This window comes from Octopus sinensis, linkage group LG1 (assembly GCF_006345805.1).
Source record: "Octopus sinensis linkage group LG1, ASM634580v1, whole genome shotgun sequence".
NCBI lineage: Eukaryota > Metazoa > Mollusca > Cephalopoda > Octopoda > Octopodidae > Octopus > Octopus sinensis.
Window position 1 is genome coordinate 120,316,558 of NC_042997.1, and position 223 is coordinate 120,316,780.

Genomic DNA, 223 nt, shown 5'->3' on the forward strand with positions numbered 1-223 from the left:
TATCTTACGAACCTATTAACATCTCTTTGCAAATTAGGACTTGAACACAAAAAAGTTAGAAATTGACCTGAACGGAGGTTATCTGCCTTGATTTCATTCAGTCCTTTTCCAAATATTACGTTTTTTACTGTAGTTACCAGAATGAAGGAAACAGCCTGCACAGACTTAATAAAAGATGACAGTGAGCCGATTATTCAAAGACACTTGGCTGATACTCCGGTAT